At 45.7% G+C, this 23,699-nt stretch overlaps 1 protein-coding gene across 2 annotated transcripts in view; it reads right to left on the bottom strand.

Annotated features, from left to right (window-relative positions):
- The window catches only part of Tiam1 (TIAM Rac1 associated GEF 1), a 350,431-nt gene that overhangs the window by 258,467 nt on the left and 68,265 nt on the right, over positions 1-23,699 (bottom strand). The window contains exon 2 of one of the 2 annotated variants that reach the window (XM_060370703.1): positions 12,644-12,696. The exons of the other annotated variant lie outside the window; for it this stretch is intronic. The gene's annotated coding sequence lies outside the window, so the exon portion shown is untranslated. The remainder of the gene's footprint in view (positions 1-12,643; positions 12,697-23,699) is intronic. 2 annotated transcript variants of the gene reach the window in all.

Here is a 23,699-nt window from a genome sequence, read left to right on the forward strand (position 1 = left end):
TGAATTCAGATCTCACACCACACAAGAATATGAAGGCTCCATGCCTAGAAGAAGCTACCAGTAACACATCAGTTTTGACTCAGTGTTGCAATGAACTGAGGTACCCAAACCCAAACTCAAACACATCTCATCCTTACCTGCTCCCCAGGACTGACAGTCACCTTTAAGTGCTCTGGGGCAGTGACAACTGAAATCACAACTGACTAAAAGTAGAAGCCATGTGTGCTCCTGTTTCATCTAACTCTATAGAAAAGGTTACCAAGAGCCCTGTAAGGGCACGGCCAGGCCTGTGCATGCCCTAACTTACTTCTGGCCACTGGGAATAATTAGACCTTCTCCTAACAGACAAAAGATAATGAACAGGCATTTCAGGGTCTGCTCTGCAGACACTATGAAGCCAGGAGGAGCAATTACCTTGGAAAGCCAAAGATATGCCACAGCCCACAAAGCTCCTTAGAACTGGCTACTGGCTTTGCAGCCCAATACACACTCACAGCTGTGCTTTAGGGTTGTGTTTTTTAAATAAACATTTATAATTTAGTGGAGCATGAGCTAAACCACGCATGTGGAAGTCAGAAGGTAACTGAGGAATCAATTCTCTCCTTCCATGGCTACCTGAGTCCCGGGAGCTTAGTTTCGCAGGCATACATGGCAAGCACCTTTACCCACCAAACCGCCACGCCAACCCAGAGGACTGGTTAGATGCCATCACCAGAGAACTCATTTAAGCTGGAGAAATGGGTAAGTGTGTAAAGGTGCGTCTGTGAAGCCTGATAACCAATCCCACATGTGGGAGAGGAGGACTGACTCCTGTAAGTTCATCTGTGAACTCTACATGTTGCCCATGGTATGCACAGGCGCACACACACACACACACACACACACACACACGAAACATAATAAATACATAAAACAAAAAGGAAAGGAAGTCACCTGCCCTCCACCGTGCACTGCTGCATCAGGCACCCCCTGCTATCAGACTCCTGGGGTCCATCGGTTCTCAATTTCCATCAGCTTCAGAAACACCTCATGTTCATTAGGGACCAAACCATCATATTTTATGGCTGTGGTTTCTTTTTTTTTTTTTTATGGCTGTGGTTTCTATAATGAGTCTTCAACTATAGTGGCTTTCCAAATTGTCATTCTCCAGGAAGCTAAGAGCATCCCTATCCCTCTTTGAAATCCCCCTAAAAAAACTGGGATTTGAAATCCATTGTATGCAACATAAATCTGACTGGTTACATAATAGAAACCATCAGACAGCACTGGCTCCCATTCAAGTCATTTAGAACAGATTTCATAAAAGCTGGACCTCACGGGATGCGGCCTCCCACAAGCCAAAAAGAAGCCAAGGCAAAACCACAGGCTCTCTAAGCTGTTCATGGTTGGACCCTCCTCGGTCTCAAGTGAAAACAGCCAAGAGACTAGAAATTGATGAGATTTCATTACATGAAAAACTTCATGAAAATCAGTTCTTAACCTCTGTAAGATCCCAGCAACCAGATTTGTGTTTCTATGAACAGCTCTAGGGATAAGCTGTCCCATAGAGGCTACAAAAGCAGTCAGCCCACGACTCTTAATATACTCTTAAGTGGTGGCACCAAAAATACTTCATTTGTTCTGGCTTTGCTGTTGTGGTGAAGGCAGCACTGAGGGAGCCTTCATTCACACAAGAAAACAGCAACTGGAAGACACAGTTTCCCTGCTTTAAAATGCATCGGTAAAATTCCACTAAATCTTCTACACAATCTCAGTGCATTACATTTCAAAGAAGGAATGAAATATACCAAGTGCCATGACACCTTTAAAGTACAGAGTTCCTCATCTGACAAATTCCATACTTGTGCTCTGAGGATTTACGAGAAAAAAAAAAGGTAAAAATGACTAATGGCTATAATATTAATTTCATATTTTCTCTCCCAGTAATGCAGGGGAGAGAAAAGTACACTCCACCATCTTGAGAAAAGTGATACTGGTCTATGTATCATCATGTCAGCCAACAGTGATGGGGAGTCAAGCCAACTGGTCGGCAACTAACACCTGCTACCCCCAAACCCCAACCACCACCAACTCAGCATCCTTTTCTCAGAAGCCAGAAAATACCCCCGACAAGCACTACTGCTATACGCAACTTGAAGACCAGTGACGAGTATGGTGTGTTTCTGTGGGAAATGTCACCAGCTTCAGGCAGGAAACATCGAATGTCACAGCTAACAAGAAAGGTCTGCATCAGTAAGTAAATCTCAACCAAAAGAAGAATCCAGAACCACTATGTTACTATGTATGCCCCAACTGGCTTAGCATTTTGTAGACTTACTTTGTTCATTGAAAAGTCTTCTAAAATGTTCTTTACCTACTGGCTAACTAATATTACATTCCCCTTGGTTTTGCTGAGGAGGGAGCAGGGTTTGCTCCATGGGCTCCTTCATGTAGGTACAACTTTGTGGTAGATAATCCAGCAAATCTGGAAAGCTTTATCTTGAATGGTGTCTGTAATTCCAACACGAGGGACAAACATCTTTAGTGACTGCACAAAACTTTATCATAGCAAATGCTACTCCTATCACAGCCCACCTGGTCAAAATTGCAGGTCATTTTGGCAGCACCCAAAAGACCGCCTAAAGAGGCCTGGAACATTCTATGTCCTTGTAAAATCCAAGGAGCAATTTAACCACCTTCCATTACTTCCTGAGTTGGAAGGTATCCACTAGAAAGAAGGAAAGGCAAATGGGGCTTCATTGCTTGCATCTGAGACTTACTGGATGATGATTTCATGGTTTTGTTGTGGTTGTTTAAGCCCAACATTCACTGAAATTCCTGCAGCTGAAAAGCCAATGAAGCCTCTGGCTGCTTTCTAGTGAAGTCATGTTAAGTTCGGGTTGAATGAACCCCATGATCCAGACATCTAGGCACAAGCATCAAGCATAATCCCATCCGTCCTGTGCTCAGATTCGTTCATGACCTCTTCCAAGGAGCACACTGAGCCTCTAAATCAAAACTTTCATTTCATCACAGACTAAGTAAACAAAAGCAGTATTTACAGACATTACTGAGTGAAAAACCAGGCAATGATTAAATGTGAACTGAAAGGAACAGTGAAGGCAAAGAAAATAAAGACATACAGGAATCCTCTCTTACCAAGTGTTTCACCTTGGGTCCAGAAACCTATAGTCAATCATGGTCCAAACATAGCAAATGGAAGACCCCATCAATAAGTAACGTATGCATCTTTCTCAGTGGCTTGATGAGATCCCATGCCCCTGACTCTGTCCTGCTATGCCCCACACAGGATACGAATCACCCCTTTGTCCAGTGTATCCACACTGTAGATGCTACCCATCCAGCAGCCATCTATATTCTTTCTCTGTTATCTGAGCAACTGTCACAGTATTACAGCACTATTTCACTACACAGTGGTACCAAAGAATAAAAGCAGAAATGTTGGTGATTCCTATGTTCCAAACGAGCTATGAAATACGTCCTCTGAGTGAAAGGATAGATGCTGTTGACTGTGGGAGGGGAAAGTGCAGATGATGGAGTTGCTCGGAGCTCAGGTTACTTGCTTATGAGGCCTAACTTACAAATTCATCTTCAGCTTAGATGTAGAATAAAAATATAGGTAAAACATAGCACAGTCTGGGATTCTGGACAGTCACTGAGAGTGTAAAAACTATGTCCTCATGGGTGAAGACAGATAGTGTCCCCAACATAACACTGGGAAATAATCATTCACCCAAATGAGAAATGGAACAAGGACAGTGGCAGGCCTCAAAGCAGTGACCAAACCATGTCAGACAGCCCACCAAAACCTGAAGACATATGTGACAGACATCCTATAGATTATCAGAAACAATGGGAAAACATGGGCTCTAGAATGAAGTTAAAACAATACTGTTAAAAAACTTTTTTTTTTTTTTTTTTTAATCTATAAAGCCGGAGGTTAAAGAAAAAAGTATGTAATTGTAAGAAAATCCTCTGGCTTTCTGAAATGGGTTTGTGAGAGCTGTGGCCATTTTGCTAAAATCTTATATAAAGACTGAGGATATAAATGTTACCTTTGTATTTATGAGTGTGTGTGCAGGCGTGGAGGTGGAGGTGGAGGTGGAGGTGGAGGTGGAGGTGGAGGTGGGGGTGGGGGTGGGGGTGGGGGTGGGGGTGGGGGTGGGGGTGGGGGTGGGGGTGGGGGTGGGGGTGGGGGTGGGGGTGGGGGTGGGGGTGGGGGTGGGGGTGGGGGTGGGGGTGGGGGTGGGGGTGGGGGTGGGGGTGGGGGTGGGGGTGGGGGTGGGGGTGGGGGTGGGGGTGGGGGTGGGGGTGGGGGTGGGGGTGGGGGTGGGGGTGGGGGTGGGGGTGGGGGTGGGGGTGGGGGTGGGGGTGGGGGTGGAGGTGGAGGTGGAGGTGGAGGTGGAGGTGGTGTGCGCACGGGAGTGTGTTAGCATGTGCACACCTGTGCATGCATGTGCAAAGGCTAGCAGTCGATGTCAGGTGTCTTCCTGGATACTGGGGAGCCAAACTCAGGTCTTCACGCTTGCATAACAAATGTTCTGTCCACCAGGCTGTATCGTCCCAAGTCTTACATTTATTAGCTGTATTAGGACTACTTTGAATCTGAAATAAAATAAGAAAAGCCAATGGAGGGAGAGAGAAAAAAATGAAGAAAGCAGAAAAATACCAAGAAATCTTCATAACATCACTAAACAAAAATTCGAATCAGAGGAGGAACATGAGAATATGAGTTCCTGTTTGCCTGAACAGTGAAAGTGAATGGAAAATCATGCAGTTCCCACAGGAACACTGGTCAGATGATTGCCGACCTGAGCAATGAGTAGACGGACAGTCACCCAGGGTGGGCCCCGTAAGGGTCCTCAGGAGGAACAGGACCTACCACTGACATGCAAATAAACCCACACCACATGCACATCAGTCTACATGAGGAGACTTATTGCAAGGAATTAGTTTATGATATTATATAGTCTGACATGTCTGAAGATCTGCAATGAGCACAATGAGCAAACTGTAGACTCGGGAGAGCAATGCTAATTCCAGCCCAAGCCCAAAGGCAAGTGAGAAAATGACAGGCCCGATACACTCAAGCAGGAGACATTGTCCCTGCTGGGGTGGGGGTGGGGTGTCAGCCACTAATTTCATGCAGGCCTCCAACTGGCTGCATGAGCCCTCCGTACTAGAGGGCAATCTGCTTCACTAATTCTCTCACCTCTGTTAAATCTCATCCAGAAGCACTGCTGGGAATACCTGGAATGGTTGGTCAAATACCCGGGCATCCAGTAGCCAGGCAAGCGAACACATAAAATTAACCATCACTGTACTCATCTTATAAGAGTACCCAATGAGCTGGGCATGGTAGCGCACGCCTTTAGTTCTGGCACTCCAGAGGCAGAGGCAGGTGAATCTCTATGGGTTCGAGGCCAGCCTGGTCTACCAACCTAGTTCCAGGTCAGCCAAGGGCTACACATAGAAACCTTGTCTCAGGAAAACAACAACAACAAAACAAAGAGAGTTCCCAATGGAAACATGTGAGACATACCAGCCACACTGGCTGAGGTGACTGGACAGAGTTAAGTTAGCAGTGCCTCTGGGAAAAGCCTAAGGAAAGAGCTGGCCACAGAGATGTCCTGTAAGTGAGCACTCCTGACCCCACAGAGACCCCAGCCACAGCTCCCCTGTCTCTCACACCTCTACTTTCAGAGAGAAAAGCTCTCAGAAGGAATGGATGACCTCTATCAGACAGGCTGGCAAGTCCTCAAATTCTATCCTAGTGGGGCCAGAGTCCAGTCCTGCCTCCCTGAGAACTCTGGCCTCTACTTCTGGAGGAGCTTCTCCATGACCATTTGCAGTGTCCCCACTTGAAAAGGTAAACACAAGTAATGTTATAATAAGTAGCCTAGATCTGGAGACCCAATGATACAATGCGTTACCGTCCATCGTCAAGGGAAGCTGAGTTAAGAACAGGCTCCAGAAACAGAAGCAGAGGCCACGGAGGAGCACTCTTTCCTGGCTTATTCCCCAGGCTTGCTCAGTTACCTTTTATACACAGCCTGGGGCCTAGCCATCTGGAGGTGGCACTGTGCACAGAGAGCTGGGCCATTCCTTATCAATAAGCAATCAAAAAAATGCCCACAGGCACGTGTGACGGAGGCAATTCTTCAACTGAGATCCCCTCCTTCCCAGGTATGTCAAAGACTGTGTCAAGCAATAAAAATTAACTACGACAGACATAAGAGAAGAATCACAAAGCCAGTATCACAAAACATAGTAGCTGTCTTTTTGCGTTTGAACAAGACACTGGTTGTTCTCAGTACCCGCCAATTGCCACAACTCCCTCTTTTTTCTTGAGTGGACTAAGTTTGGAGTGAGGTGGTACGCTATGTAGAGGAGAGCTCCCCACAGAGTCACTAAACCGATGCAAACATCTCACAGGCAGGCATAAACAGGCAGGCTCAGAAGGCAGAAAGCTGGGGATATTGGAAGACTTCGTTGGCCAGCCAGCCTGGTCCCTAGCTCTGCCTCTTCTTCCCTGTGCTGTGAACTTTTCCTAGGAAGACAAATAAATGTCTACTCAGCACAGACAGGACATCGGGGACAGACCAAACAACTATTTCCACCCAATTCAGGTGGACACATGGAGTTAGTTAGGTTCCTTATGGGGGAGTAGGCGACTTACGGGCAGGCACATGGCTGAAGAAAACAGCTCTCCCAATAATCATTAACGGCTCAGATCCTGAAGGAAGGGGAAGGCCCTCACACCCCTACCCAGCAACTGTACACTATCCTCTGGTAAGAGTGAACCTTACAAGCCCCTGCCCGGCAAGCATTAGTATCTATCTTTGGAAGGGAGGGGCCCTATGAGGCTCCCTCACCAGCCACTCATAGCCTATATCCCTTCCGTAGGGGAATACTGATGGGCACAGTCTTGTGTGTGTCTCCTGCGGGTAACTGCAGCTGCTGAGAGGTCAAGAGGGCAGCAACACGGATGACGATGGGTGAAGGGCGCAGCTGTTCATGAACAGTGTGCAGATGGGAAACAGGACTACCTTGCTTCCACGAACACTGCTGCCCACTGGTGTTCACTCACGGCATCAAGATTCAACCTCACTCCCAGCTGCAACATACAAGACACTTCTTTATCTTGACATAATGGGAATCCCCACATGTCCCTTTGTCTCAAAGGGGTCACCCACCCTAAATCTTCTCCAGTAGCCATAGTACTTCTCTCTTCTGTCCCAGGAAAAAAAAAAAAAAAAACAGGTCCAAGGTACTTCCTGGAAGTGCCGCACTGTCTCTGTGCAGGAAGCAGGTCCTCGGCCACAGCTGCTCCTAACAGCTCTTCCTCCAGCACCTGCCTCCCACCCACACCTAAGCTTCTCCATAGCGAAATAAGCACAGAGGGCCTTGGAAGGGCTGTAATCAGGCCTGGAGGCACAGGCCTCTAACCAAGATACTCAGGAAGATAAGATAGGGTCCTGGGTTGAGAGCCTGCCTGGGATCAAAGTTAGCTCAAAGCTAGCCTGGGCAACTGAATGAGATAGTCTCAAAACTTCAAAAAAAAAAAAAATCAATGAAGTAAAAAGAAAAACTGAGGGTGTCGCTCAGTGGTAGAACTAGCCTAGCACATGCGAGGCCTTTGCCCAATGTCCAGCAATGTAAAAAGTAAAAGTCCCTAAGATAAAGCAACACTGGCCCACGGAGGAGCCAGGGGAACTCTTCCCTCTTTAAATGTCCATCCAAAGGTCCCCGTAGACCTTGGACATTAATGAACAGCGCCTAGGCCATGCAGCCATCAACTTAACCAAGCAGCTGGGTGGGAAAGCCAGAGGAAACACAGTGAACTCTGAACAGCCCGGAGATTAGAACCCTATGCTAAGATAGGACTCATTCCAAGGGTGAGTTGTAGCTGTGAGGTGAGATTCAAGGGCCTAGAGCAGCAATCGATTGTGTGCCCGCGATCCAGCATCTACTCAGTTGTTTCCCTGAGCTCCCCCACTGAATTACCACTCACGGCTACCCCAAGCTACTGTGCCAGCTGCGCATACCTCAGTGGATAGTGCTACAAGAGACAACCTTTTTCATCAACATAATCCCAATACTTTTACAGGCCACAAAAAAAAAAACCTTAATATCACCAACTGTTTGATTTTGACAGGTCAGTGATGCTGATCACCTCTTTCCTCCCCGGGGACTCCTCTCCTCTCAACACCTTCCCCTACCTTATCAAGTCAGAGGCTAAACAAGAGCCAATGTCATATTTGCTTAATTTCATTTTGGTATCCTTTATCTATAGAGTCCTCCTTCCCTCCCTTCTACCCCATTACAATACTGTTTCTGCAATTCCTCTTTTCTAGCATGAAGCCCATGCAGGTTAAGGCATTTCTTTTGCTCTTATTTTCCCTTCTATCACTTTTGTTAAACAATTTTTTAGGGGTGGGCCAGACGGATGGATGAGTGGTTAAGAGCACGTACGGCTCACACTGCCTGTGGCTGCAGCACCAGGGTATCTGACACCCTCTTCTGAAATCCACGCACATGCATGTGTGCGCACACACAGACAAACACTTAAGTCAGGGGTTTAAAGTTTTGTTGTGGTTGAGGCTGGTGAGATGTCTTAGCAGGTAAAGATGCAACCTTGATGGTCTGAGTTTGGTCCCTGTAAAGGACCCCTGTAAAGTAAGAGTACAGACTCCAAAACCAAGAGCAGGGGCACATGCTTTTAATCACAGCACTTGGAGGCACAGGCAAGCAGATCTCTGTGAGTTCAAGGTCACCTTGGTCTATACAGTGAGTTCCAGGACAGGTACAGATATACAATAAGACTGTTTTGAAAAAAACCAAGAGAGAGAAACTCCAGCAAATTTGTGCTCTGACTTCCTCAAACATGCACACAAACACACATACATTTTTAAAAAATTAATTTAAAAACTTTCATTAGTAAGCCCTTCATAAGCCTGAAATACCAGCTCTTTCTGCCGAGACCCCAGAAAGAGTCAATGGAAAAGACAGAGGTCTGCTAATAATACCACCACTCTTCCCAGAAAACAGAATGGCAGCTAATCTCTACAAACAGCCTGTCCACTCCTGCTCCCACGCTCAGCGTAATTCAGATGCACCACTGTTCTTGAGTCTCTGTTCAGTTCCATCATCTTTTAAGATTTATTTATCATTATTTTACGTGTATGAGTGTCTGCCTGCAAACATGTGTGTGTGCCACATGGCTACCTGGTGCCAAGGAGGCAAGAAGAGGGCATCACACTCTCTGGAACTGGAATACTGGGGTTACAGAAGGTTGTGAGTCACTATGGGGGTGCTAGGGAATGAACCCCAGCCCTCTGTGACAGCAAGTGCTATTACCTGCTAAGACATTGCTCCAGCCTCGGTTCCATCATCATTAAAATAAAGAAGCATGGCAGAGCATGACTGTAATTCCAGCACTTAGGGACCCAAGGCAAGAGGACCAAATATCGAAACCATCCAAAAAGAAACCATAACGTCATGGATGGAATTAGAGATGATCTAAAGAAGAATTTGGGGTTACGGATCCTACTTGCAGAGAGGAGACCTTTAACTCTTAAGCAGGAATGGTTTTCCTCACCCCTTCTGCAGGGCTCCAGCTGGCTGGTTGTGGCACGAACCTCCTCACAAGGAGGCAACTCCCCCGTGGGCTGGCACTGACTCACTTCACCACAGGCACAAATGCTCCCTCGGAGCCACCAAAATAATTTTTCACCATTACCTCTCTCACAGAAGAAGCCTGCATGGACTGAACAGTGACAGAAAGGAATGCCCAAGGATATAAGCCAGAGAAATGGTTACCACCAGCCCAGTTCAGCCTGGTTTGTTCTCCCTCAACACTTGTCTCTAACCTCTAAGGGTGCGACTTGAGGACTGAGGCTCCGTGCAGGGAATGCATTCCCATCCATTCCCCCACGGCACTTTTCCTTGGACTCCTACTCCTTCCTCTTCATCACAAGGCCCACAGTGCCAGGTTATGGGGCAGGTGTAAAAAATTACCCAAAGGGACTGTCAAGCAGATTTGGAGTGACAAGCCCTGAGCCAACCAACTCTTCAGTTGGTGCCACAGCTGGGTGAAGCCATTCCCCGCCTCCTCTGACAAACCAGGCACCTGTGGCGGCTGCGCAAATGCTGAAGGATGCTTTGTCCACATCTGTAACTCTTTCTGTCCAACACAGAAAGCCAAGGACAGTGGCAACAACCCACAGCCAGTGCAGATTCAAAAGTGCCACCACCGGGATGAATTAGGGCATCACCAGGTCCTACGGAGGGTCCCACTCCGCCCAAACTTTAAGCTTCATGCTTCAAAGAAAGATTGTTAATTACATATGATGATACCAATTATATTGAAATGCATTATGAAACAGAATCTTTGCTAAGCAATTTTACTATTTTAATTCTTTTCTTCTGCCATTTTTAAATAATCACTCTGGTTTTTATTGCATTAAGATGCAATTAAGGAAGAAGAGTCTTTTATGTTTGAAGTCTGTTTCATTTTTCTCACATAAAGAATTCCATAGCCATCCATAATAATTTAACAACATAGGAGCAATGAGTTGAGCACCATCTAAGAGGAAAAATGCAAGTCTGCTTACTTTGAAAAGTAAAAGCACAGAAAACTCCTGGTCAGAGATAAGTCAGCCCGCACCCTCACACACATTCGTATAGAGAGGGGTAAGAGTTCTGTCCTTAAGGAAGAAGGTGCAACAACACCTCAAGATGTCAGCTGCCAGGCCTGTCAGCTTCAGCAGAGTTGAAGGGCTAAAGGTACAGGCTCTAGTCGCCAAGTCAAAGAGATAACTAGTTGTCCTAGTCAGGGTTTCTATCGTTGTGATGAAACACCATGACCAAATGCAACTCAGGGAGAAAAAGGTTTATTATTTAACTTTCACTTCACCCTTGCTATTCATCACTGAAGAGGTCAGAACAGGAACTCAAACAGGGAAGGACCCTGGAGGCAGGAACTGATGCAGAGGCCATGGAGGGTTGCTACTTATAGGCTTGCTCAGCCTGCTTCTTTATAGGACCTAGGACCAGCAGCCCAGGGATAGAACCACCCACAGCAGGGAGGGCTCTCCCCATCAATCCCTAACCAAGAAAATGTTCCACAAGCATGATCATAAGGAGGCATTTTCTCAGCCATGGTTCCCTCCTATGCCTTATGTCAAGTTGACATAAAGCTAGCCAGCACACTACTCCACCAGGGACAATTTTAGCTTACAACTTAACAATCACTCCTCCTCTGTCTCTACCTGCTGACTGGCTAGAAAGGGCCTAGGTCAGTTCTGCCCCGTGCAGAGCAAATCTGTAAAAATCTACCTTCAAGATGAACCCAGAGCCTGTCTGAATGCTCCATCATCACCATCCTCGTCACTGTCTGCTCCTACTTGCTGCTCTCCTCGACTGATTTGCAAATACCACAAAATTATCCTATGACCACTGCAGACACACATTGGAAACACACATACAAATTAAAATAAAGAAAATTTGACATAAGTTCTTCTTTAGACAACCACTTAATAAATGCACAGCAAGTAGTGGAAACAAAATACCACCAAAGAGTAAAGGAAAGATCACACTTATCATCACCTAGATCATCAATGGCTTTACAGTCATGTGGATAAAAACTGTTTAAGGGCTCTGGTGATGGATAAATGGACTGACAGCATCCATCATTAATAATTTAAAAGGGACGTTACACCACTGTCTATGCAACGTTCTTGCCCAATTTTTATCCATTCATTCAACACAGTTGTACACTTGACTCCCAGGTTCACCTTGAGCTCCTGGGCTCAAGCAATCCTACTATCTCAGCTTCCTGAGTCACTAGGACTCAGCATGTGTCACCATACCTGGCTGCAGGTCCCCAGTTTGGAAATTAATAGCTCACGTCTTTATAAGGACTTTGGAGGACAATGGAGCACGTGAAGGGGCCATTCGACAACACCAGCAATGTAATGTATACTGTGCAAATACTACAGAACAAATGCAATCCCGAGAGGACAAGAGGAGGAGGAGGCATACTCTGAAATGCAAGTAAGGACCTCAGAGCACAGCACTCCTGCAAATCCACATGGAGAACTGGACCAAGCAGGACTGAGTTCTAGACCAGCCTGAGCCCCATCGGGAGACCTGGTCTAAGAGATGTGGGGAGGTGAGATCAGCCCCAGGCAGTGTAAATGCTGTTTAGGTTCTTGGATTGTGCTTAGGTATTTCACCAACTGAAAACAGCTACAAGACCACCATGAAAATCTCCAAACCAACATCTAGTGACACTTAACAATGAAGTCCTGTTCATTTCATAGAAGATTATGATGACCCAAAAGAATACTGATCATTTTAGAGAAATATTTATACTTAGAACTTATTTAACTCCTTTAGTCCTCTCCGAACTATTCTTCAGGCAACCATACAAATCAAATGACTGCTGCTGTCTTGACCATACAGAATCACTATTGGTTTTTTGTTTTGTTTTGTTTTTTAATATCGAGGAAAACTGTCTAGAAGGAAAGATAAGGGATGAGAACTGATTAACACAAAACATTAATTTGGGGCTAGAAATTTGCCCCTAGAAAGTCCTTTGAGGCACATAGCCAGCATATAGAAGAATATAACTACTCACCATGCAGAGGTCAAGCTTCGGACAGTGTTAACATTCAGAATTCAGCCGTCAACCTACAAGTTCAAAAGAAAAGGCTCTGAGTGACAAACAGCTTCCCCAACGCCCACATACTACATTCCACAAGCAAAAAAGAGAAAAAAACATCACGTACAAAGCTGTCTCAGTTGACATGTCCATAAAGCTATCAAGGGCAAGCAAGAGAAGGGAAAAACTAAGGGCTGAGACTTGGAAGCCAAGCAACCTAGAACTCTGAGCAATGCGAGTCACAGAGAGCACACCCTAGTGACATCACCCTAATTCCACCTTCTGGAGGAACGGCATCCTGGTGTCAGTCACATGGATCTAACCAGGATCAGAGTCCTATGAAAGACTGCAAGAAAAGGCAGGCCTGGTGTACATAACTGTAGTCCCCGCTGTTTGGGAGACTGAAGCAGGAGGGTGACCCTAGTCTAAGAGCTCAGGGCCAGTAGCCAACATAGGAAGCCCCAACACTTAATAACGAACTCAAACAGCAAGAAGATAATGCATGTGCACTATTTTAACATAACTAGGATTTTTGAAAGCTTAGTGTACAGTCTCTTAATGAAGGAGGGAACAAATATCAAAGAATCGAGACAAACAAGTCAAAGTAAAGTGAGATTTCAGTCCTGAAACCAAGCCTAGGAGTCTTTTCACTGAGAATCAGCCTGCAAGTGGGTTGGCAGGCCCCTGCAGTGAGTAATGAGCTCCACATGGCTCTCAGTTTGGGGTCAGGCTGGACCAGAGAATCCCAACAACCCACTGATTTCAAATGGGTAACGTGTTTAAAAATATTATTTGTACATGTTTCTTAAATGGTTAAGGCAAGCAGATTCATCCAGGGTGACAGCAGTGGACAGATATCAACCTTGCTGAGTAAGGGGTGGGGTGGGCTCAGCTGCGAATACAGACAGCTGGGGATTCATGGCCCAAGAGTAGGGTGAGAGGTCAATGGATAGAAAACTACTAACAGGAAACACCGAACTGGGACAGTGTCTTGCTATAGGCAGGTCCAGGACCCAGCCAAAGGAAGGAGGGAGAGTAAGTCATCGGATAGCAAAGATAATCAGTTATAGCCCGTGGGGGTGATCAGTAACTGACATAGCCGCGTTCTTGCTACAACCACCCAGCAAACCAAGCATAAGTTGAAGCCTAATTTTTAAAATGTTCAGAAAAGCCAGACTTGGGTATGGTCAAATATAGGATCTCTATCAAGAACAGCATAAGCAGAGGTCCTGACTCCTGGTGGGGCTGTAGCTGTGAGGGTTTCTGTGACCCACACAGGCAGAGACATGATCACAGGAAGCAAGAAGGCAGTTCAGTTCAATGGGGCTCAGCAGCTAGTATTAGCTCAAATTTCTGGAGTCTGACCCTGGGTAGCTTATTTGAGGCATAGTTAGGAACAACACAACTTGGTGAACATTATTCTGGTGAAAATTAACTCAATCCCATGTGCACAACAAAGCAGACATAAATCCCTTTGAGGAAAAAAATAAGACAAACTCAGATCTGGCATTACTACATAGAAATTCTTTGTAAAGTCCATAAAGACAGGTTCTATAGACTGACCGAGAAAAATAAATTTAAGGATAAGGGTCTAGGAAAGATCCAGAAAGTCTTTATCTGCCAAGAGAGAGCAAAGGTCCCAGACACATCTGCTCCCGCCTTCTGGACAGGTGACAGGTAGAGCATTCTTTTCCTTGAAGGGACAACCCTATGTGCATAACATTCCACATTCCTCTACTGCTTCTCTGTGAAAACCTCCATGCCTCCTGCATTCTATAAGTTGCCTTTGTCATGGTGTTTTAACACAGCAGAAGAAGAGTAAACAATACAAAGGAAAAAAAACAACAACAACAAAATTTGACATCTGGATTCAAAGCAACACAACCCAAGAAGCTTTTGAACATGGTCAGAATTACACAACTCCCCTTGCACACAACCTAAGCAATTTCCCCATCAACCAGATCCCAGGAAATGTAGTTAAAAGGTGGACAAAATGCCCTCCTTGCATCGTCAAGTGTAACATACAAATATAGGACATGGGTTACTAATGATCTACAAGAGCTGGGTGTGATGATATACACCTTTAGTCCTGGCACTTGGGGGGGTAGAGGCAGGTGGATCTCTATAAGATCAAGGCCAGTCTGGTGTGCATAGCAAGTCCCAGACCAGCTAGTGCAGAACTTATTGAGAACATAGTGAGAGCCTGTCTCAAATAAATAAATAAATAAATAAATAAATAGACAGACAGACAGACAGATAGATAGATAGAAACCAAAATTAGTGTGCTAAATATTCTGTCTTGCCTTTGTCAGCAATGATCTATTCCCAAGGCAGCCCCCCTTCCCCAGCCCCTGTGCAAGCCCAGAAGAAGCCATGACAGGGAAGTCAGTTGATCCTGTTTCCTTCCTGCTGGTCACCTGGAGTCTGACCATCACGTCACTTCTTTCAAGCCACCAGGCCCTCTGTTTCAGTTATAGGGGATGAACTATAATTTCCCACAAGCCCCAAGTCCCTCATTCCCACTTCTTGCCTCTCATAACCCAACAACCACCTTTATCCAATACTCTAGTCACCTCTTTGAGTATGCTATATATTCTCCTGTCTAGTCTGTGATGGACAACAATGACAGACAGAAGGCAGATAACGTCGAGTTCAAATTTCTGTATCTGCTCTCAATTATAGGACAAGAGGAGAAAGAGCCCAGTTCCTAGGACACATTACAGGGGCACATGGGATGGAGGCAAAAGTGGGAAGTGTCCAGGATTCTACATTTAACAGTATCTGAAATCCACAAGATTCCACCCCAAATTTGGCATATACTTGCATTTTTCTGAGAAGAGAAACGCAGGAAGAAAAAGGTCAAATTTGCACTGGAGCCCCAAAGTTGAGGTACAACTGCGGGAGCCAGAAAGATGCACAGCAGATGGCACACACCTATGTCAGCCCCAAGGAGGGAAGGTATCCATATCCCTCACTGAGGGGGCTGGGGCTGGAGCGTGCCCCACACTCCCCCAACCCTGCAAGGCAGCAGGAACGGTGTGTTCCCGAGAATCCCTCACAGCTCCCTCCCAATAGTCAAGTGACATTTGCAAAGCTCATCAGCTCAGCAGGTGTTCAGATATACAAGTAATAGAAAAACAGTTCCAGGCCTGAGGAAAAAAAGAATCCAATCCTGCTCTGAAACTCCCACCCCCCCAGGTTGCTGGCAGAGTGCAGAACAGAAAACCTGGAGAGGAAAAATACACTGGAGATAGCAAAACTGCATTCCAGAAATGTCCAGGTGGGCACGGGAAGCCAGAGGGTGTGGGCACGTGAGTGTACCTTAGGCAGCAACTAGCCCTCACAGACACGTGCTCCAACTCCCTGCCTGCCTGCCCTGTGACCAAGCATATGAGATTCACACTACCAAGGCTCTGTCTCAGCCCTTGGTCACTCCCAGGGCTTCGGTGGGATGGCAGAGCTGCACCTTGCCCTGTCCTGGGGCTGTTTAATGGTCTCTGTCCTTCACAACCAGGGTGGTCTGAGAAAGCAACAGAAGGTGACAGAGACTGATGCCAAAAGGAAGTGATGAGCCATCTGGACAACAGCTGCTGAGGGGACCAAAGCCTCTAGCGCACGTGGACCCTATGACTGTCCTCCCATGCTGCCGTCTCTTCCCCAGCTGTCCTTAGCTCAGAGGCAGAAAGACACTGTGTCCAAGAGCTTTGCTCTGGAGTCTTGGTTGACACCAAGGCTGCTGTGTGGCCCTGGATAAGCCGAAGCATTGATCTGAGACTCGGTTTCCCCATCCATCAGCCAGGTGCCATCAGAGTCACAGGACCGATGTTTTCTGAGGACAATGCCCAGGGTGCAGAAATAACCACAGGCAGGCTGTCATACCCGTGCATTTCAGCTGGCTGCGAAGAGCCGTGTAACAAAGAGGCATCTGTGCTCCAAAGTGCAGCCAAGTACTAACACCCCCAGCCCACAAGCCAGGGAAACGTGTCCTTGATCCTGTGATGTGTTTTCATGTTTCTAAAATTACAGTGGGCACTGAATTCACCCTGCAACATGCTGCCTGTTAAATGGGGACAGCCGCATCAATCTAATGGGGCCTGCAAAGGACAAAAAAAGTATGCCAAATGCGCCCCCAAGGGCTTACTTGGAAGTACCCAGACACCATGCCTCTGTGGTTCTTCCCATCATCATGAGAAGCATGGGTCGAACCCACAGCAGACACACATTCCCCTCTGACCACCTGTGGAGACTGTTCCTCCCTCTCACCTGACCAGGCATTCTTCCACTCTACCAACAAAGATGCTGGATGAACAGCCAAAGCCTTGGGCAACAAAAAGGCTCCGTAAGATTTTAGGCATCTGCTAGAATTTCCCTGTTCTGGGGCATCTCTCCTGATTTACAGAGCATTCTTCAGCAGTTGCTGAGTGGCATCTCAACATACCCTGAGTTCATCCAAGGTTGGTTCGTTGTTATGTTTGTATTTTGCTTGTGGAATAGTCTGCATGTCACTGGGTTAGCTTTTTGGTATCGCCTACAGGAACAGATGTCCCCCCCATCTACTTGAGGAAGCCCTGTGGAAGATAAACCATTAGCCAGAGAAATGGTTCAGTGGTTAAGAACACCTACTGCGCTTGCAGAGAACCCAGGTTCATTCCAATCACCTACCTGACTGCTCACAACCATCTATTTCTCCTGTTCTCCAGGGACTCAATTCCCTCCTCTGACCTCAACAGACACAAGGCAGCCACACGATGCACATGAATACAAGCAAGCAAAACACTCGTGCACATAAGAGAAGAACTAGAAAACGAGTTTAATTAAGATTAAAAACTACTCAGTAGGGGTGCAAAAGAAGCCAACCCAAAGTAGAAATAAGGCATCAAGAAATGCATCTGGGGGTTTGGAGACTTTCAGGGACTTAGCTCAGTGCTAGGGAGCTTGCCTATGAGCCAAGACTTGAACCCAGTACCGGAGGACATTAGGGAATAATAAGAGAGCCGAGAGCTGAGGCTGAGGGATCGGTGGCCTGCTTTTCCCACACAGCCTGGGAAGTCATAAAAATCACTACCCACAGAGTAGCATTAGCCAAAATGTTTGTACTTGAAGTGCCAAACGTCTAGCATTCAGCTTTTTGGAGTGGTCTCTCCTTCACCGACCGCCTTCCCACCAGATTTGGGAACATTTTAATATATATGTTGAGATATCTTGGGGTGGGACCCAAGTCCAAACATGGAATTCACTTACACACCAGATATACCTTACATGCTTAGTCATGGGGTTATTTCAATATTAAAAAGTTTCAATTTTTGGAGTAGTTTGGATTTGAGTGTATAGTCTTTCCCGTTATCAACATCACAGCTTCCTCGGTGCCTGAAGACTTGGGGAACACCAACCAAACAAGGGTACGATCAAATGAACATAGACATGTAAGAACATGGGCGCTAGGTCAGACTGCTGGATACAAACACTGGTTTCCCTGCAGTCAGACGTGACCTTGAGCCAATCGCCCAGTCTCGTGTGTAAGATGAGGGTAACAGCAGTTAACAGGAGTGAGGGCTGAGTCAGTGGACACTCCGAAAGAACTCTGTCAAAGTGCCAGGCACACGGACCTGCAGGAACCTTTAGCCATCCCTACTTTACATCCACTGAGCCCCAGAAGCCCAGTGAAACTGGAGTTGGGGGCGTTCCAATCTCTAGCATACAGTGAAATGGGAAGACAAGTGGGAAAACACAGACAGGACTCAGATCACAGACATGCCACACATATACAGTGTGGCAGCCGTGGGTTTGCTTCACGGCCCTTTTCTCTTGAGGCGCTGGGGAGCAAAGCCCAAGAATGCTAGCCACACAGTCGACCCCTTATGAGTCACCACTCATGAGCCAGGTTCTGTGTTCTGTGAACCTCATTGTCCTCACCTGCACAGATTACACTGAGAAGCCAAAACCCATCACGTGGGCATGACATCAATATGAGTTTTCTGCACTGCTTTGCTTTCCCTGGTGTCAAAAAGGAACAACAAAAGCAAGAACTAGATCCTTGCACTCAAACACATGAAAGGCATTAGGCCATACCTGACTGATGATGCTTTCCTTGTAACCAAGAGAAACCATCTAGTTCACTAGGGCCAGGTCACATCTTCCAGCACTATCCTGTCACTTATTTCCTAACCAAAGCCCAGAGAACAAGAACCAGTCAGTAAAACCCAGGGAAAAGGAAAAGAAAGACCTAGGATCCATTGTCCTCATCAGCCCACACAGTCTCCCCATAAGTCATGGGAATTTTTGGACAGCTACTTCATAAGGTGATGCTTGAGTCATCAGCAAGAAGGGCTAGGGCAGGTCATGTAAATACAAATATCCGGTGGATAAGAAGTGTGGATGAATGTCAAACACAATGCCTGCATGGGCTGTGGCACAGCCTGCTTACACAGCTGTTTCCTTCCTCAGACAAATGATGAAGCAGCACTTTTGAATGTAGATCATCTTCAATTAAGATGTTTCTGCCAAAAAGCTCTCTTGGCAGGACCAGTGACGTATTTGTCACTGTTCTCTGACTGAGATCTTTCAAGGGTAGCAGGGCAATTTATTTTTGTTGATTAAACAGAACACAAAGGGAAAGGGCCTAAAAATTGATTAGCCAGTTAAACTCAATGATTTTCGATGACGAAGTACACAGAGCTCACTTTGCTGGAGCTATAAAGTGGCTCCCAGCTAGCTCCCAGCTAGCAACCACCAACCACTGAAATTTGTGCTGACAGAAAGATAAATTAAGGCTGGATTATGCAAAATTCTTCTTTTCTGTGTTGGAATGGATGGAAGAGGGAGAACAAGAGCTTGGGCCCTTTCAGAAGCATAGTACGGTCATTGCAGCATGCATAATTTGTGGAAGAACAAATTGGGTTGAATGAGGGAGCTGTTGTCGGCCACTCTACGGGGCTAACTCTTTAGTAAACTGCAGTCACTAACGGCAGCCAATTTGTTGAGATGACAACGCTTATAAATGCCCAGACACTTCATTTCCTCTCTTCCTTTTCCAACAGAACAAGTATCCAGACAAGAAGCACAACCACGTGATGTGTTTCTGATACTACTGTAGACTTAATCAATGCACGAAAGGGCACCATAAGCCTATTTCAGTTCCAAATAGTTTTCCCTTAATTGCTGCCACAAGGTCAAGTCTTCAGCTGCAATAAATTCCCTCCTAACAGCCACAAAACGTGGAGGCAGTAGCATGCCAATGCTCACTGGTGGTCAGGGCCGCATGTTGCAAGACTGCCAGCATTTTTAAACTTGATTGTACATAATTGTTAATCACTGACCCATCTCCAGCCTCCTGGGCTAGAAGATGTTGCTAGGCAACCCATCTTGCTCTAGATACTTTCTGAAAGCAAGTAAGACAACAACCAAGTGTCAACTAAGTAAACATTAACTATTAGTGACAGTTCCAAATAAATGAGGGATGCCCTGCATCCTTAAGGCATATTTATTTCATATTCTGCCCTAATGCAAACGTGTATTTTCCCATGTCTTACAACTGAGCCAATAAGCTATCTTAGGCTGAATTGGATACAATTGCCCTTTTGGTATAACCCAGACAACTTGAGAGCCGGAGGGGTCCAAAGACTATGAAACAGAGGAATTGCTTTCTTCAAAATCACAACTGTGCTTTGCATCACAAACATCTCATTTACTTAGTCCACATCAGCTGGGAAAGATAACCTACTTCTAAATGCCTAAATAAGAAATCACATGCACTTTTTTATTTAAGATGATTACAAACTGATCTTACTATTGCTTGGACAGTATCCACACATCCCCTGCCTTTTCGAATATGCAGAACCACAGGGAACAGAACTAATTTTATTGTTCCTAATTTAAATCAGGAATAGCAGGGAACATCATGAAGATGGAGACAGAGGAGCCAAGTACATGGAAGAAGTCATTTAATGGGAAAATGTTGGGAAGGCGAGTGGCTGGTGAAACACAATATCATTCTGGGAAATGTAAACACTCTTCACGTCCATACCCAAGAAACCCAGTCTCCACAGAGAATTAGTGCCAAGGAAACATAATGTTCTCAGAGAATCTCTAGAAAGTCTTCACAATAGCTACTGTGTGTCCTGAGTAAGGACCAGCTTAGGCAGTACCTGGGGATAGGTGAGTTATCTCATTAAGAAAGAAATGTTGAGCCAGCAAGATGTTTCAGCAAGCGAACTAGCTTACTGCCAAAACCTGACAACCTGCATTTGAGGCCCATGACCCATCAGGTACAAGGAGAAAAATGCAGGCACGCACACATATTAAATAAATGTCAAAATCAAATGAAAGACTTGGTAAAAGTTATCAGGTGAGGGAGGGGTCACGGTGAGGTTTAAAGTTAAGATTCTGCCCTTGCTGGCAGGGTTTGGAAGTCTATCTGCTCTGGTGTGAAATGGCCCCCATTGGTGTGGGTATCTGGACACTTGGGTTCCAGCTGGGGGTTATGGAACTTGAGGAGGCGTGGTCTTGCTAGAGGGAGTACATCACCAGGAGCTGGCTTTGAGGTGTGGAGCCTGGCCCCACTTGGCATTTCTTCTGTGTGGATGAAAATGTGATAAGCCAGCTTTTTCTGCTCCTGCCGCCACACCTTCCTAACTAGTGCTGTGCCTGCCCTGCTATGAGAGAGTCTATCTCTCAGGAGCCAAAAAGCAAAATAACCCTTTCTTCCTTAAGCTGCTTTACAGGGTCTTTTATCATAGCAACAGTAAAGTAACTCACACACTGTGCAATTTAATTTTCTAGTGACCAGAAGTACCTAGGACTATTAAGTACAACCTCCAGATTAGACATAACAAACAGGACATTAGGCAAAGGATACACTGTCTAAAGAAAGTAGCAAAATGTACATATGCTTGGTGAAGTCCTGTGAAAACATAACTAGGCTTTTCATTCACCATGAATTTGCTTTATTAGTTATTTGTAACTTTTATTTAAAGAATGAACTATGAAAAAAGTAAAATTTAAAGGCAGTGGTGGCGCACACTTTTAATCCCAGCACTTGGGAGGCAGAGGCAGGCAGATCTCTGAGTGAGAGGTCATCCTGGTCTACGGAGGACAGGCAAAGCTATCACCCTAACAACACAGAGGAGTCCTCTAGACCATTCCATAGTTACCATCCATTTTCCACAGTCCCCAAATAAAACCCATAGAAAGTCACCCTCCCAGCCCTGTGCTTACACAGATGTGAAAAATACAAAAAGTCCCCCAGGCAGTCTGGAGAAGCCCCAGAAAGACAGAAGAAAACTTTCAACCCATCAGTATGTCTAAGAAAACACAGCACAGTGTAAACACTGCTGGTTGGTACCACAAATTAGGGACTTCCATTGGCATCCCATAGGGATAACGTCTACTCCTCACAAGCACAAAGTGAAATTCATGAAACCCAGAAATGCCAAAGCCTAAATAAATAGCAAGAGCCAGCGGCACATTAAGAGAAGAACATGACTTGAATGGGGACACGGTGAAGTGCACTTCTGGAAATCTGCAACTACCAAGTCTATAACTGCAATAAAGTCACTCGCAGGAACATGATGAGCTCATGTCAGCACAAGCAAAGCCCAGTTGTGAGCTCTGAGGTTGGCAGCAGAGTGGTATGTGCAAGTGGATTTTGTGTTGCTTCAACTCATGATGTGCCATGCCCTATTAAAACTGGTGCTTCCACAACACAAGGCAGGCAGCCTTCACCTTGAGTTCTAGAGGCCATCAGTTCCCAACATGGACCAGTAAATATCTTGTAATAAACTGGGGGGTCATCTCAATGGCAAAGCATTTGCCTAGTATGTGAGTTCCCAGGCTCCATGCACAGAGCCATCGAAAAAGAACAAAGAAACAATGAATGACTCTCCCTTTGCTGAGAACAGTTGTGTTAGCTAAAATATGAAAGAATTGACTCAAGAAAATTTAAAAGTCTATGATACAATTCATTTCCATGATTTTGTTTGGTTAAACTATGTGAGTTGGGGAAGAGGGAGGAGTAACTGGGAATGGAGTCAGCAGGATGGAAGGATGGAGGCATGCATGCATGGATACATGGATGGATGATGGAGGCAGCAGCCCTCTAGCTTACATAGGTTTGTGATCCACTGCTATAGTTTTAAACTTCTTGTAGACCAGTTGTTGCCATGTTGAAAGTGAGGAAACATTACAACATGAAAATCCCAAACACAACAATTCAGGCCTTTTCACTCACTCGATGTAACCAGTTTACTAGCATGTCAGGGCAACATAAAAAGACAGGAATAATGGGACTGGGAGAAGAGAGCCCGTCATCCGGAGTCTGATTAAAGCCTCTCCCCAGCCAAGAAGCAAGAATTCCTACAGGGTGACAATACTTGGTGCAAATGCTGAAACAGTCAGATTTCCTCTCCTGTGTCAAAACAGCAATAACACAGGCTTATCCCATCAATGTAGATGACCCTGAGCAGGGTCTCATTCCTTACTCAGACACTGAGAATCTCAAACAGGTAAGGACACTGTGAGTCCCTGGGGCCACCTGTCCCTGTAATCCTGCTGAGTGCCTCCAACCCCCCAGGAGCCACAATCCCCACCAAAATAGTGTATAAGACCATTGTAAAAATGTTGGTTTGTACTCTTGGGGAGTGTCTCAGGCTGCTGAGGGTGACAGTGAGGAGCTGTGAGCTGTGCATCTTTTACCTATATCCCAAACCACGAACCGTGCTACTGATTGAATAAAAAGAAAGGGAACAATGGGACAGCGCATAGAAGGATGACATCTCCCAAGAGGGATATCTCCCCATGCCCCATGTCCACGCAGGTAAATTTAGTATTTCATCTGCCTGAGTCACCACTCCTCACAGGAACTCACTGTTCAGATAACACACTGCACACCTTTCAGTGAGTCATTCCTGATGCCCTTTCTACCTCTGTCTCCCCACTAGTCTCATGACATGCTCTATTTGTCTCCCCTCATCTCTTTTCTTTTAATTTTCATTTTATTTTTATTAATTACAGTTTATTAACTTTGTATCCCAGCTGT

The sequence above is a fragment of the Meriones unguiculatus genome, chromosome 17 (assembly GCF_030254825.1).
Source record: "Meriones unguiculatus strain TT.TT164.6M chromosome 17, Bangor_MerUng_6.1, whole genome shotgun sequence".
NCBI lineage: Eukaryota > Metazoa > Chordata > Mammalia > Rodentia > Muridae > Meriones > Meriones unguiculatus.